The sequence below is a fragment of the Ziziphus jujuba genome, chromosome 11 (assembly GCF_031755915.1).
Source record: "Ziziphus jujuba cultivar Dongzao chromosome 11, ASM3175591v1".
NCBI classification, from domain to species: Eukaryota; Viridiplantae; Streptophyta; class Magnoliopsida; order Rosales; family Rhamnaceae; genus Ziziphus; species Ziziphus jujuba.
In genome coordinates, this window is record NC_083389.1 from 2,573,500 (window position 1) to 2,590,291 (window position 16,792).

The 16,792-nt window shown below is 34.7% G+C and overlaps 2 pseudogenes; both read right to left on the reverse strand.

The window, feature by feature from the left end:
* Positions 1 to 8,883: 8,883 nt before the first annotated feature.
* Positions 8,884 to 9,762, reverse strand: LOC132799911 (acetyl-coenzyme A carboxylase carboxyl transferase subunit beta, chloroplastic-like; annotated as a pseudogene).
* A 526-nt stretch (positions 9,763 to 10,288) lies between these two features.
* LOC107403718 (ribulose bisphosphate carboxylase large chain-like) lies at positions 10,289 to 11,394 on the reverse strand (annotated as a pseudogene).
* Between the last annotated feature and the right edge of the window lie 5,398 nt (positions 11,395 to 16,792).

Here is a 16,792-nt window from a genome sequence, read left to right on the forward strand (position 1 = left end):
CTCCTTGTCATAAGTCGGGTAGTTTAGGGCAGCTCCACTCAATTTTTCACTAAAGTAGGCTATGGGCCTTCCTTCTTGCATCAAAACAGCTCCAATACCTACACGCGAAGCATCACACTCAATTTCAAAAGTCTTAGAAAAATTTGGCAAAACTAACAAAGGTGCATTACACAATTTTTCTTTCAACAAATTAAAAGATTTTTCTTGTACTTCCCCCCATTTGAAGCCAACATTCTTCTTGACAACTTCATTCAATGGTGCTGCTATGGTACTAAAATCCTTGACAAATCTTCGGTAAAAGCTTTCCAAGCCATGAAAGCTCCTCACTTGGGTAATGGAAGTAGGAACCGGCCACTCTTGGATTGCCTTCACCTTAGCTTGATCAACTTTGATTCCTGCAGCACTTACTACAAAACCTAGAAACACAAGCTCTTCTTTGCAAAAGTCACATTTTTTAATGTTAGCAAATAATCTTTCCTTTCTAAGAACTTGCAAAACTTGCCTAAGTTGATCCACATGGTCATCTAAATTTCGGCTATATATTAAAATGTCATCAAAATAAACAACCACAAATTTACCAATAAATGGACGCATTACATGATTCATAAGTCTCATGAATGTACTAGGTGCATTGGATAATCCAAAAGGCATAACTAACCATTCATACAGTCCATATTTAGTTTTGAATGCGGTTTTCCATTCATCACCTTCTTTCATCCTAATTTGGTGATAACCACTCCTAAGATCAATTTTTGTAAACATGCAAGCACCATGCAATTCATCAAGCATATCATCTAATCTAGGAATGGGATGTCTATATTTGATGGTAATATTATTTATAGCTCTACAATCAACACACATTCTCCAAGAACCATCCTTTTTGGGTACCAATAAAACAGGAACAGCACATGGACTTAAACTCTCACGAATATATCCTTTATCAAGCAAATCACTTACCTGTTTTTGCAGCTCCTTTGTTTCTTCGGGATTGCTCCTATAAGCTGGTCTATTTGGTATGGCAGCCCCTGGAACAAAGTCAATTTGATGTTCTATCCCTCGAATAGGTGGTAGTCCACTTGGAATCTCACATGGAAAGACATCTCCAAACTCCTTCAAAAGAGAAATCATCGAACTTGGCAATTCAAGTTCTTCAAAGTTAGTTTGATCAATAAAATAATTTTCTTTGTAAAGCATGACCAGCAAAGGTTTCTTACACTCAATAACCTTATTAATATCCCCTAAACTCAAATACAAATTCTGGTTTTTCCTCTCTTTTCTTTCTTTTCTTTTTCTTCCCTCGGTTTGGCTCTCATTGGCGGAAATTTCCGGATTTTGTATGTTCTCGGGTTTGTTCTCTTTTCTCACCTCTCTCTCGGCTTTTTCTTGGTCTTTCCACTCAATATGAACCTTAGAAACCTTACCTTGGTCAGCAACTTCAACCTTACCTTCTTGAATGGATGGTGAAGCCGTTGGTGCCATGCTTACTTTTTCCTTGAGCTTTTCGGCTTCTCTCCTTTGTTGCATTTGTAATTGGTCCTTGTAAACCTCTTTAGGAGATAATGGTTCCAGCTTGATCTTCTTCCCTTTAAACCTGAAAACAATACTATTTTCTCGACCAAAATGAGTAGCATCTTTATCAAATTGCCATGGTCTACCTAATAGTATATGTCCAGCAATCATAGGCACAATATCACATAAAACTACATCCTCATATCTACCTATATTAAATTTTACTTTGGCTTGTTTGTTTACTTTCATCTCACCACTATCATTAAGCCATTGTAATCTATAAGGTTCTGGATGTTTAATTTTTTTCAAGCCTAATTTATCAACTACAAGATTACTTATCACATTAGTACAACTCCCACTATCTATAATCATGCTACAAATTTTACCTTGTATTTCGCAGCGAGTGTGGAAGATGTTTTCTCTTTGTATCTGCTCTTCATCTTTGTAGACAGCAAGTACTCTCCTTGAAACCAAGCTCAACTCGGCATTAGATGTATCTACAGGTTCGGTTTCATCTTCATTACAACCCTCCTCTTGCTCAGTTTCAGCTCCACTTTCTTCACTTGCGGATTCCAGCTCACCATCACCCTTTAATACCATGATTCTTCTATTTGGGCATTGGCTGGATATGTGTCCTCTTCCTTGGCACTTAAAACAAATTATTTCTCTATATTTTTGAGGTTTAGGATCAGATTTTATCTCACCTCTAAGTGCTTGGACAGATTCGGTCTTGACCTCCCTTCTTGGCCGGTTGGTTGATTCTTCTCATAATTTCGGCCTCAACTTGTTTTCATAAGTGGAATTGTTTTTCCAGCCACTTGAACTTGTCCTTCCACTGCTAGAAACTCCTCCAAACCGTGTACTAACACTCCTCCTCTTGAATTGGTTCTCAAGTTTAATGGCTACATGCAACATCTCCTCCAATTCCAAGTATTGTTGTAATTCAAGTTGGTTGGCAGTGTCACGGTTTAACCCTCCAAGAAATCTTGCCATTGTTGCCTCTCTATCCTCCCTCATGTTTAACCTCATCATTAACATCTCCATCTCTTTGTAATAATCCTCCACGGACCTACTTCCTTGAGACAAAGATTGAAGCCTTTGATGCAGCAACCTTTGGTAATGGGATGGCACAAACCGCTTCCTCATGACTCCTTTCATTTGTCACCATGTTGTACTTAAGTCTTCACCAACCCTCCTTCGGGTTGTAAAATACTGCCATGTTAGTAAAATACTGCAAAAATAAAATAAATCCTCACAATATTCACTCTCTCACGTGTTTCACTCAAACAAGGTCTCGACACTCGTGTTTGCACACTAGTTTCGGCTTTTACCCTCTTTTAAGCTCACACACTCTTGCCTTTTTCCACTCAATGAATTATCTCAAAGTTCTAATTAAAACACCCACAAAACAGCAATTAGATCACTAGTATGTTTTAATTAAACTTATCAACAAGACAGCAGCAAAAAGTAGGCAATACCGAAAGAATCCAACAAATCCTAATTTTTCGGCTTTCTATACAAGAAAACACAAAATAATGGAAAAACGTTGGAATTTTTGAAAACTGCACCAGATGGTAATAGTTTATGAGCTCAAGAATAAAATTCCAGGAAAAGAAATTCAAATACGAACAAGAATCAAAGAGAACAAAAATATAGAAAAGTGTTGGTTGTTGTTCTTGTAATTCAAGTTTTGTATCAATTCCTTTAACTAATTTTAATCCAAAAAATTTAATCACCCAAAATCCAAATATCCAGCAGCAAGAATAATTTCCCAGCAACTCAAATATTGAATAAATAATCAAAAACCAGCAGCTCCAACAAATTTCCAGCAAACAAATCAAACTCCAACAAACTGAATTTTTTTTTTATTTTTTTTATTCGACTTTACCTCTTCTTTCTTTTTTTCTTTTTTTTTTTTTTTTTCACTCACAGAACTCAAACAACTGCAGTAGCAAGAATAATTACCAAAACTGCAATTCCAACTCCAAAACAAACACCAAACCGTGACCTCCAAATAAACACAATGTGCAGTTTTTTTTTTCTTTTTTTTAAATGATGCCGCAAACTTCTTCTTTTTTTTTCTTTTTTTTTTTTAATATATGAATGCAAATATTTAAGACTAAAACAGCAAAGAAAAATCAACAGAAACCAAATTAACAAGAACAATGATAAAAGACAACCAACAAACTAGGAAACAAAAATACGATAAAACTAGGAAATCCTAATTCAACTAGGAATGAATTTTTTTTTTTTTTTTTTTTTAAGATGCTGAACGTGTATAGGATGGATGCAACCTTAACCTAATGCTAAAATTGCAGAATAAAACAAAAACAAATAAAGCAAATAAAGATAGATCAAACCTGAACAAAACTTAGCTCTGATACCAAATGATACGAACCTAGGACGACCTGCTCCTAAACCCGTATTATATTAGCCCGGATCTTTAATTAAGTTCAAGTTCTAATGGAATGACCTCAACCCCTAACCAACCTGTGGTTAGAAACCTTGGTATAATGTAGACGCCACAATAGGGGATGGAAAACCGATTGATAAGTCAAGCTAAAACAACCAATTCTCTAATGGTGTTTTAGGTGTTCACAAAGAACAAAGAGATAATTAATCTCACAAGTATTTTCTTAATCAAATCAAAGTTTTAAAGTTATCTTATTAATGAAAAATAAGCCTTTAAATAGGCTTTGAAAGAAACAAAATAAACCCTAAAAACCCTAGGAAAAACCGGCCACTCAATGGAGAATTCTACCTTGGCCGAAACTTTCCTTTTCCTAATCTAATTTGGATTAATTAATTCCTTTATTTTGAATTAGGAATTAATTAATTTACAAAGAAAATAATAAAATAATAACTTTCCTAAGATTATTTGTCCAGAAAATAAATAAATAGAAACTAAAAATAATGGTAGTTTCCTAAAACAAAAAGTAGAATAAAATTAGGAAACTAAAATACTAGCTTTTTGACTACATTGACTTTGACCAATTCTTTGATCCAAGTGAGCTCCAAATCAGCTTCAATATGCTTTTTAGGATGCCAAATAAGCTTATTGTGAAGTTCCTCACGTTGCCCTTGCTTGGAAGTAAGAGAAAAGGCTAATACAGTAAAATACAGTAAAGCCCGCGAAGAATACAGCAAATCCAGCCTTTCCTTCTCCTTGTGCGCAAACCTCCTTGTTGGTTGGCTTTGAAGCTGCTTTGGCTGGTTTCTATGACTCATCCTCCATATAAATTAAACCCATAAAGATGGGGTTCCAATTCATACAACCCGGCCTCTTTATTGTTACCAAAAACGTCACCCAACCCCGTTTTGGCTTCTATTGCTTGTATGAGTAAAACAGGCCTTTGTTCTTTAGATATGGCCAACCCCTCTTGACTATGACTTATTCCTTGTATGAAGACAGCAAGATTGTCCTTGAACTTCTTGGCTTGGGCCTTAGTTATCGGCCCCACCTTCATTTGTAATGGGTCAGCACCCCAGCGGGTTGTTGGTCGAGCTGTCTCGGGTGGATTCGCATCATAAATAGAAACTAAAAAGTAATGGAAGTTTCCTAAAACAAAAAGTAAAAAAAAAATTGAAGCTGTCCGTACAACCCCTTTTTAAATGCCTTTGAAGCTGGATCATATCCTCTCATATGTATTGAATCCATAAAGAGTTGGAACCGTTTCATGCTTCCCGGCCACCATAATTGCACCAGAACCGCTATTCGGGTCCGTCTCGGCTTCCACCACTTGTATGCTTAAGATAGGTCTTGGATATTTGAGTATGGACAAGCCCTCTTGAGAATAAATTACCTCCTGGATAAAGGTAGCAAATTTGACCTTAAATCTCTTAGTTTGAGCCCTAGTGATTGGCCTCGGGTTAGCAACCAAGCAGGTTGTCGGTTGTGTAGGTTCGGGCGGAATCACATCATGTGATACCATTGATAATGAGTGGGACCAAATAATTCAATCGGGGTAGTGGCCAAACCATACCACATAGTTCCAGCAACCACAAAGCTGTAAAAAAGACAGTAGCGATACTACTAGATAGGACGGTTTCAATATTTCCCATACGTAATCCTTTGTATAGACATTGAGGCGGACAAACACTAAGATGGAATAGACCCGCCAATGTGCCAAAGGTCCTTACTGCAATATGATGAGAGGCTATTCATCCCGGAACAGAAGGATCAAATCCTTCCACACCCCACGTGGGATTTACAGATTGTACTCATTCGGTTAGTCCATAAGGATCGGATACCCATATTCTCGGACTATACAAGCCTATTACATGAAATGCACCAAAACGAAAGCAAGCCAGCCTTGCAAGAAATAAATGAATTCCAAAGATTTTGGGCAAATCCAAAGAAGGTTTTCTTGTACGTTCATCAAAAAATATTTTTGTATTGCAATACACCCAGTGCGAGATAGCTGCCAAAAAGCATAAGCCAAAGAACAGCAACTGCCCCATGAGCTGGTTATTCCTAAATGAGGCATGAAGGGTATAACAAGCATCTCTTGTCTTCACATTGGATCCAGAATAGGGTTGGAGGGATCAAAAACCACTAATTCTTATAGAGCCATCAAACCGACCCAACCAGCAACCAGAGATGTATGCCTTATATGGACAGTAAGCAAATGACCGAGATCATTGAATACGATGGTATGAACATGATACCAAGGTAAACCCATGGAAATACCCCTCTATCAGCGAAAAATAGACACTATGTAACTTTATTGTACTAGAAAAAAACTGTACTATAGATCTTCCCTTTTGAGTGGATTATCTCGGGGAAAGGATTACTATTTGTTCTATTCTTTTAGTAATAATGGAACAATTTTGTTTGTTGGAAAAAAAAGAAGCAAATCTATTCTACACCCGATAAGTACCAGTACGCAATGGTAAGAGGTTGATACCTTCTATATGAGTGACTGCATTTATATATATTTTTTTTCATCATTCAAAGGACCTATTTGAAAGAATTTTCCTTTAGTAATTTTGTCTTTTTTTTTATAAACTTATTTGATCTATGGATAGAATAGGATAAAGAATAATATTATTAAGACAATAAATATGTTGTTACACTTTCACATTAAAGTGAGCTATAGTAATAAATTTTTATTTCATTTAATGCCTATTGGTGTTCCCAAAGTTCGTTTTCGAAACCCCGGAGAGGAAGATATATCGTGGATTGACGTATAGTGCAACTTGTTAGATATATTTGGTCATATGGTATTTCCTCCTTCTCTAACCCGATCAAGATATCCTCTCTTTCGCCCAAGAAAGGTTGATTGAATCATCAAAAATTTGGAGCGTGAACTACAATGAAGTACAATTCAATCTTTTTTTTTTTGGGGTATACAGACTAAAATCCTAAATAAAATTAATTGTAATTACTAGTTGGTGGGAGAATGGAATAAAAAAAACAAAAAGGAAGTCGTAGCAAAAAGACGTGGTATTAGGGCATTTGTCCTATATGTGCAAATCCAAATCGGGCAGATCTTTACTTGGAGTAGACCCTAAACCAGAAAGAAGTTGAAGAAGATCGTTCAAGAACAAGAAAAGTGCATCGTGATTTGGATTAGATCCAAATGAAACAATACATCAATGAGAAGTTAGTCCAATAAGTTTAGTGAATTTTTTTATTTATTTATAGGTTTTTAGTTTATATATAAATTAAAGCAGGCCAAAACTAATCTTTCTTGAAACATGAAAGAAAAAGCTCCCCTTTGTTACAAGTTAAAAAGAGCTTGCTATGAATAAAAAAAAAATAAAGAAAGCTAGAATCTGTGTTGAACCGTATGCATCAAAAGGCACATGTATGGCTCCTAAGGGATACAATTTTATCATAATCAACCGACTTTATCGAGAAAGATTACTTTTTTAGGTCAACAGGTTGATCATGAGATCTCGAATCAACTTAGTGGTGTTATGGTATATCTCAATATGGAGGATGATACCAAAGATCTATATTTGTTTATAAATTCTCCTGGCGGGTGGCTAATACCCGGAGTAGCTATTTATGATACTATGCAATTTGTGTGACCAGATATACAGATAGTATGCATGTGATTAGCCGCTTCAATGGCATTTTTTATTCTGGTCAGAGGAGAAATTACCAAACGTCTAGCATTCCTTCATGCTTGGTGCCAACGAGTTTTTTATTGGATTTGAGAGAAAAAACAAAGTCTATGCCTTTGCGCTATAGGAAATATGAATATTAAGTAATAATAGCATGGCACTTCAAATTCGATATAAAAAGAATTTTTTTCAAAATACTTACATTATGTATCGAAAGAGTAGTATAAGATAAAGAAAAGGTATTTCCAATTTTATCTGATCTATTAGGAGATCTATTTCAGCGTCACAACCTTTTTTGTTTTCACACCAAAGATAACAATATTTATGTTATGAAAGAATACGAAAAATTAAAAAAAAAAATCTTATTTATTTGTATTGAAAAAAATAAAAAAAGAAACTTTGGGATTGCTAAATAAGTGACGAAATAATAAAGCAACAGAGCCATCATAGTATTTTTTAACAACTCCAAAAGGAAGGGTGGTTAGTGGATCATTTACCTATGTGAATATGATAGACTCCAAAAGATAATAAAATAAGGATATAATAAGGAGTCTATAGACTCATATATATATATTTTTAATATATTTAATATATATTAAAAAAATATTTAATATATATTAAAAAAATATTTAATATATATTAAAAAAATATATATATTATAAGTCTGTAATGTATTTAATAGACTAGAATATATTTAGTATATATATCATCTAATTAATGTAAATCCAAAGTGAAATATGTAAATAAAATAAGTAAATAAATGGGCTTATTCATCTTTCTACACACAATATATGTATGATCGTTCACTTTTTTATTATGTTCATTATTTATTTTTATTATTCTTCATTTTTGTTTTTCCTTTCGCGAAAAAATTCGTTATAATATGATCCAACAAAAGAGATCCTTAGTAAAATCAGGGATTCTTGAGGGATATAAAAAGATGCAGGACCCTTTACCTAATTTCATGAACGAAAGAAACAGAAGTCGCTCTTTTTATTTTGTTTGATAGAGATTTCCTGACCTAATTAGTAATCAGGACTATCGATAAAAAAAAGTATCTGCATGATTTTTATTCCATTTTAATCTTATGTTACCAATGAAAATCCATTCTTGGAATTTTGACTTTGCTTCCTATAAACTAAATAACTATTTGGTTACCACAAAACAAGTAATAAATTCAAATTTAATAATTTAATAAATATTAAATTAAGGATAAAATTAAGGATAAGGATATATGGCTCTCCTTAATTTTATTTTTGATTTCACTTTTCGATTCAAAGGAAAGAAAGCATGGAGTTGAAATCACTCACTCAAAATGCCGTTTAAAGGATTATTTGTAGCATGTTCAATGAAATGTGTGATTTTCTCTCCCACTATCGAGCCCATACTACCCCCCCATAAACTGAAAATCCATAACCCTAATTTCTACAGGAATAGCATTTAGTCGACCTATGCCTGTTTGAACAGCATTAGTTAATCATGTTGTTCTTTGATTAAAATCAATATGATCTTTATAAGGTTCCTCCCACGACTGAAATTTTGATGGGATTCCTAGAGACCATGTCTTCATTCAGAGGCTTCCAAGTACCTGGATCAACCGAGCTTTCAATTCTATTTGAACTAGTCACTTTCAAATGATGTCCACAATGTTCACAAATATTCATTTAAAACTTAAAAAATTTCTTATAATTTAATCCATAACAATTTTCGCATTGCACCCACAAATATTTGTATTTTTTAGTTATCTTTAAATCACTTTTTCTGTCTCTTATTTGTATTTGATTTAGAGAAAATGCTAATTCATTTTTTCTTTCCCCTATTTCAGCTAGAGCTTTCTTTAATCTGTTTTCTTTTAAAATTTAATATAATTTTAATTTGTTTTCTTTTAGTTGAGCTAGAGCTCTCTCTAAATCCCTTTTTCATTTTCTTATTTCAGTTAGAGCTCTCTCAAACTCTCTTTTTCTTAGAGTTTTTGCACTATCATCCGTACTGGTTCGTATACTGGAAACTCCCACTTTTACTACTTTTGTCGCTTTTGCCACGAATGTAACTATAAATGTAACTGTCATTGGAATTCACACCACTACTTAAAATATAACGATCATTACTGATTTGAGAATGAAGATCACTATTAATGAAACTAGTAATGTGATTATTCCAACTGTATTTAGTATCATGCATGTAATGATAATAGTGATGATCGTCACTCTTAGATACATTATTTGGATAACTAGAATTCTGATGACTATAAAAAGAACTTTTTGGTGCACTTAGAAAAGAACGATCGGTGTTAGTCTCAAAAATTCAATTTTCAATATCAAAATATATGGAGTAATGGTCCCTATTACTATCCCTAAAGAAAAAAGTTAGATTAGATATGAAATTTCAAATGGACCTCCTAATGCTGACTAAATGATCAACATTACTGTAATTATAATTGTTACTCTCAATCCCATTAGGGATTTTTTTTATTCATATGATTTATAATCGGATCTTTATTTACACTAGTATTTTCATTTTCAATAGGACCACCAAAACTATCCATTGATTTACTTAACCCACATCTGTATTCTAACCCCCTCCTTTACAACATCGAATCGAACCGACATTTTTCCATAGAGCTTTCTTGCCCCTATTTACATGAAAATATAATAAATGAATAGTCATTTGATAAAAATCATTTGAATATTCCGAATAGAATTTAGAATCAGATAACAGTTGGTAGAAAGACCCAATCTTGCGTGAAATAAATACTACGGCTCCAATCTTTTTCAATAAAATCATTGCCTAGTGAATCAACAAAGCCTAAAGTGATGTCTCTTTCCCCTTCAAGTTCACCTACTACAGTACCAGTGTGAATATGATCTCCACCAGACAGACATAATGCTTTAACTAGTACACAAAAGTGCATACCATGTTTTTTTCGTCTATCAATAACTGCATGCATTGCATGGTGGATGTGAAAAAGTAGACCATTATCTTGGCAATAATGAGCGAAGCTAGTATTTGCAGTGAATCCCCCTGTAAGTAATCGTGCATTATAATAGGAACTCCTAATTCTCTGGCAAATACAACCCTTTTAATCATTTCTTCGCATGTACCTGCAGTACCATTCAAGTAATGCCCTTTGATTTCACCAGTTTCAGCCTGTGCTTTATAAATGGCTTCAACACAGATTAAGAAACGGTTTCTTTAATGCATAAATGGTCGGGAATTCACGTTCTCATCATCTTTGGTAAAATCAAGTCCACAACGAAGACATTAATAAACTGCTATACCGTAATTCTTAGCAGATAACCCCAACTTAGGTTTACTAGTACATCCCAATAGGGGGCGGCCATACTTGTTCAATTGATCTCTTTCAACCTGGATGCCATGAGGCGGTCCTTGGAAAGTTTTAGTATAAGAAGGAGGGATTCACAAATCCTCCAAATGTAGAGCGCGCAGGGCCTTGAACCCAAAAACATTACCCACAATGGAAGTAAACACGTTAGTAACAGAACCTTCTTCAAAAATGTCTAAAGGGTAAGCTACATAAGCTATATATTGATTTTCTTCTCCAACAATAGGCTCAAGGCCGTAGCATCGACCTTTGTGACAATCAAGACTAGTAAACCCGTCAACCCATACAGTTGACCATGTACCAGTAGAAGATTCAGCAGCTACCACAGCCCCTGCTTCCTCAGGTGGAACTCCAGGTTGAGGAGTTACTTGAAATGCTGCCAAGATATCAGTATCTTTAACACCGGCTTTGAATCCAACACTTGCTTTAGTCTTAGTTTGTGGTGACATAAGTCCATCCCTACAACTCATGAATTAAGAATTCTTACAATACCAAGGTCTACTCGACATGATTAGGAGTTAATGAAACTTTACATAGGAATCGTTCACAAAATTATCAACTAATCAGAATGGTTCGTTATTAGACCGTGGTATTTGATTCACTAAATACATCATTATTTTATACTCTTTCATATGTATGGCGCAACCCGCTCTTTGTTTTTCAAAGTTTCTAATCTCTTACAATTTTTTTAATCGAAATATCTAAGAAATTCGCTATTTAGAGTAATATATGTTGTATATGTAAATAATATGTAGAATTCGTTCATGAATAGAAAGAAAGGGTATGGGTATGAAAAAGAAAAATAATATTAATATAATAAATAATATAAAATAATACAATAAATAATAGACTAGGTGTAAATCAATATGCTGAAATAGGAAATAGGACATGAAATAAGGGCTGATGATATAGAAAAAAAGAATCATAAATAGAATAGAGTTCGGGTTCGAATTCCATAGATAATATGGTTCGTATTGTCTATAATGATCGGCAAATGAAAGACTTTCTCAAGATTTTTATTCATCTACTTGATATTTTGAAAATGGATTTTGGTTGAACTTGAAAATTCACTCACTGAAATTTAATAAGTAAGCAATTGGATTGCATTCGGTTGGACAGCCCCAACAAAGTCGAGTGCTAGCGCCCATTTTTTATTTCTTATTGAAATATTGAATTAATCAATTAACTTAACTTACTACCGAACATTTCTTTTTTATTTCAATAATTTTTGCAAAAAATTTCGACATCTTTTTATTTTACTATGAGAATCAATCCTACTACTTCTGGTCCTAGGGTTCCCACGCTTGAAAAAAACAACCTGGGGTGTATTGCACAAATCATTGGTCCAGTATTGGATGTAGCTTTTCCACCAGGCAAGATGCCTAATATTTACAATGCTCTAGTAGTTAAAGTGATACGAACCTAGGACGACCTGCTCCTAAACCCGTATTATATTAGCCGGGATCTTAATTAAGTTCAAGTTCTAGTGGAATTGACCTCAACCCCTAACCAACTTGTGGTTAGAAACCTTGGTATAATGTAGACGCCACAATAGGGGATGGAAAACCTATTGATAAGTCAAGCCAAAACAACCAATTCTCTAATGGTGTTTTAGGTGTTCTCAAAGAACAAAGAGATAATTAATCACACAAGTATTTTTTTAATCAAATCAAACTTAATTCTTATTGAAAAATAAGCCTTTAAATAGGCTTTGAAAGAAACAAAATAAACCCTAAAAACCCTAGGTAAAATCGACCACACACATAAAGAAACCTAGTTGGCCGAAACTATACTTCCTTTCCTAATCTAAGTTTGATTAATTAATTCCTTTATATTAAATTAGGAATTAATTAATTTACAATGGAAAGAATAAAATAAAAACCTTACTAAAGTTATTTGTCCAGAAAATAAATAAATAAAAACCAAAAAGTAATGATAGTTTCCTAAAACAAAAAGTAAAAACAAATTAGGAAACTAAAAATCGTAATTTTTGGCTATGTTGGTAATGACCCTTCTTTGATCCAATTGGACTCCAAATCAGCTTCAATAGTCTTTTTGGAATGCCAAATAAGCTTATTGTGAAGTTCCTCATGTTGTCCTTGCTTGGAAGTATGAGAAAAGGCTAATATAGTGAAATACAGTAAAGCGAGCAAGCAATACAGCAAATTCGGCCAAATTGTTGATGCTGTCCGTACAAGCCCTTTTTGATTGCATTTTAGGCTGATTTAACTTGAGTCCATGACCTCTTAGGCATGTGAATTGAACCCATAAAGCATTGGAACCATTTCATGCTTCCTGAACTCCAAAAATGTACCAAAATCGTCCCCCGGGTCCGTATCGGCTTCCACCACTTTGATGCTTAGAATACGCTTTGTATCTTCAAGTATGGACAAGCTCTGTTGAGATTGATTACCCCTGGTATAAATACTCCTAGGTTGTCCTTAAATCTCTTAATTTGAGCTCTTGTAATTGCCCTAGTCTTCATCCTTGTCGAGTCAGCACCCCAATGGGTTATCGGTGGAGCGGGCTCGGGCGGAATCACATCATTCCCTTCCTTTTGAAAAGGATTTACCACTAAATAAAGCTCTCAACAATGCAGATAAATTTCTATGCAATAAAGACATCTTTAAATAAGTATCTTTAAAATTCATGGTCAGCAATGATTTCTTATTCATAATTACCTTATTAACATCACCAAAGTTAAGATAAAAATTTATATTTTTCCTTTCTTGTATTCCTTTTCCTTTCTCACTCACGGCCATCTCACATTCCTCATTCTCGGCTTTTGCACCAAATTTTTCACTCTTGGTTTTATTAAAATTTTTTCACACAACCTGAGTATTAGAAGACTTACCTTGGACAGCAAGCTCACCTTTTCCCTCTTGATTGGATGGTAGTCCACTTGGAATTTCATTTGGGAAGACATCTCCAAATTCCTTCAAAAGAGAAATCATTGAACTTTGCAATTCAAGTTCTTCAAAGTTAGTTTGATCATTAAAATAATTTTCTTTATAAATCATGACCAGAAAAGGTTTCTTACACTCAATAACCTTATTGATATCCCCTAAACTCAAATAAAAATTGCTACTTAACCTTTCTTTTCTTTCTTTTTCTTTTTTTCCCTTGGATTGGCGCAAACGTTTGGATTTCTCTTCCTTCTCCAAGCTCTTGGGTTTGCCACTTTCTTTACCCTCTCTTTCAGTTTTTCTTTGATCTTTCCACTCAATATGAGTCTTAGAAACCTTACCTTGATCAGAACCTCAATCTTACCTCCTTGAAAGGATGGTGAAGCCGTTGGTGCCATACTTGCTTTTTCCTTGAGCTTGTCGGCTTCTCTCTTTTGTTGCATTTGTAATTTGTCTTTGTAAACCTCTTTAGGAGATAATGGTTCCAGCTTGACCTTCTTCCCTTTAAACCTAAAAACAATACTATTTTCGACCAAAATGAGTAGCATCTTTATCAAATTGCCATCGTCTACCTAATAGTATATGTCCAGCAATCATGGGTACAATATCACATAAAACTACATCCTTATATCTACCTATATTAAATTTTACTTTGGCTTGTTTGTTTACTTTTATCTCACCATTATCATTAAGCCATTGTAATCTGTATGGTTTAGGATGTTTTATTGTTTTTAAGCCCAATTTATCAACTACAAGGTTACTTATTACATTAGTATAACTCCCACTATCTACAATCATGCTACAAATTTTACCTTGTATTTCACAACGAGTGTGGAAGATGTTCTCTTGTTGAATTTGTTCTTCATCCTTGTAAACAGCAAGTTCCCTCCTTGAGACTAAATTTAGCTCAACATTTGATGTGTTTAATGGTTCGGCCTCATCATCAAGTCCTTCATCTTCTTGTTCGATTTCCGCCTCACTAGCCTCACTCTCGGATTCCACCTCTCCATTACCCTTAATTACCATTATCCTTCTATTCGGGCATTGGCTGGCTATATGTCCTCTTCCTTGGCACTTGACACAAATAATTTCTCTTGACTTTTGAGGTTTAGGTTCAGATTTTTCCTCACCTTTAATGGCTTGGGCAGCTTCGGTTTTAAATTCTCTTCTCGGCCGGTTGGTAGCTTCTTTACCAAGTTTCAGCTTCAGCTTGCTTTCATAAGTGGAATTGTTTTTCCAGCCACTTGAACTTGTCCTTCCACTGCTAGAAACTCCTCGAACCGTGTGCTAACACCCCTCCTCTTGAATTGGTTCTCAAGCTTAATTGCTACATGCAACGTCCCCTCCAATTCCAAGTATTATTGTAATTCAAGCTGGTTGGCAATGTCACAGTTTAACCCTCCAAGAAATCTTGACATTGTTGCCTCCCTATCCTCCCTCATGCTTAACCTCATCATGAGTGATATGAACCTAGGACGACCTGCTCCTAAACCTGTATTATATTAGCTCGGATCTTAATTAAGTTCAAGTTCTAATGGAATTGACCTCAATCCCTAACCAACCTGTGGTTAGAAACCTTGGTATAATGTAGACGCCACAATAGGGGATGGAAAACCTATTGATAAGTCAAGCTAAAACAACCAATTCTCTAATGGTGTTTTAGGTGTTCTCAAAGAACAAAGAGATAATGAATCTCACAAGTATTTTCTTAATCAAATCCAAGTTGTATTCTTATTGAAAAATAAGCCTTTAAATAGGCTACAAAGCCACAAAATAAAACCTTAAAAATGAAAGGGAAAACCGGCCACACAAAGTAGTTTCCTATGGTGGCCGAAATTCTCACTCATTTCCTAATCTAATTTGGATTAATTAATTCCTTTATTTTGAATTAGGAATTAATTAATTTACAATGAAAATAATAAAATAATAACTTTCCTAAACTTATTCTTCCAGAAAATAAATAAATAAAAACAAAAAAGTAATGGTAGTTTCCTAAAACAAAATGTAAAAACAAATTAGGAAACTAAAAATGCTAGCCTTTTGATCAAGTTGACTTTGATCAATCTTTGACCTCTTTGAGCTTCAAATCAGCTTCTAGATGCTTTTTAGGATGCCAAATAAGCTGAATATGAAGTCCCACACGTTACCCATGCTTGGAAAAATAAGAAAAGGCTAATACAGTAAAATACAGTAAAGCCAACGAGCAATACAGCAAATTCGGCCAAATTGTTGATGTTGTCCGTACAAGCCCTTTTTGTTTGCATTTGAGGCTGGTTTAACTTGATTCCATGACCTATTAGGCATATGTATTGAACCCATAAAACATTGGAACCATTTCATGCTTCCCGGACTCCAAAAATGTACCAAAACCGTCACCCGGGTCCGTATCGGCTTCCACCACTTGGATGCTTAGAATAGGCTTTGTATCTTCAAGTATGGACAAGTTCTGTTGAGATTGATTACCCCCTGTATAAATACTCCCAGGTTTTCCTTAAATCTCTTAATTTGAGCTCTTGTGATTGGCCTAGTCTTCATCCGTGTCGAGTCAGCACCCCAGCGGGTTATCAGTGGAGCGGGCTCTGGCGGAATCACATCATTCCCCTCCTCTTGAAAAGGATTTGTCCTCAAATCAAGATCATCACCTGCAGCAAAAGAAGTTAAATCAGAAACATTAAATGCAGCACTCATGTTATACTCACCCGGTAAATCAAGCTTGTAGGCATTCTTGTTATTCGGCTCCAAAACTTGAAAAGGTGCATCCATAGGCGGCATGAGCTTTGACTTTCTTTGATTAGGAAACCTTTCCTTTCGTAAGTGCAACCAAACCAATTCTCCTGGGTCAAACACTATTACAAAAAAATCTAGAAATACATGCTCATTATGGTAAAAATTACACTCTTTAAAGTTAGCAAACAATATTTCCCAAATTTTCAAATTGCCATTAAGTAAAGCTCTCAACAAT